Consider the following 593-nt stretch of genomic DNA (forward strand, 5'->3'; position numbering starts at 1 on the left):
CATAAGAGCTTAATGGAGTGAGCACCTAATTAAAAAAGCTGGACTTTGCAGTCCTCATTTTACATCAATTAAGTTCACGCCAGGGGTGCCGCTAAGGGAGGGAAAGTTAGGACGATTCTAAGGGCCCATGCATTTTGGGGGCCCACAGAGATATTAAATTTACATCCGCGACAATAACGCCCCTGCTCTTCACTCACCCCATCGACTATAACCTAACCAACCCCCCACCCCCACCACCCGGCTCATCAGTCACGTCTCCAACACCATCCCCCCCTGGCTCTTCACTTACATCCTCGACTAGAAACCCTCCCCACCCTCCACCCCTCATCCATTCTTCGCTTACGTTTGAGACAACCCACCACAAACCCCACCGCCCTAACCGACTCATCAGTTATGTCAACGATTCAACAACTATTCCCCACCGCGCCTCACTCATGTTCACCCCTGCTCTTCACTTTCATCTAGGGTTACAAACACCACCCACCCACTCTTCACTTAAGTCCACGACCCCCCTCCCTCCTCAATAACATCCGCAAAATGGACCTGTCAGATGAACGCCACTCACTTTTTGTTAATTTTGCAGAATAACTGTG

This window comes from Danio rerio, chromosome 7, assembly GCF_052040795.2.
Source record: "Danio rerio strain M-AB ecotype USA chromosome 7, GRCz13ab, whole genome shotgun sequence".
NCBI lineage: Eukaryota > Metazoa > Chordata > Actinopteri > Cypriniformes > Danionidae > Danio > Danio rerio.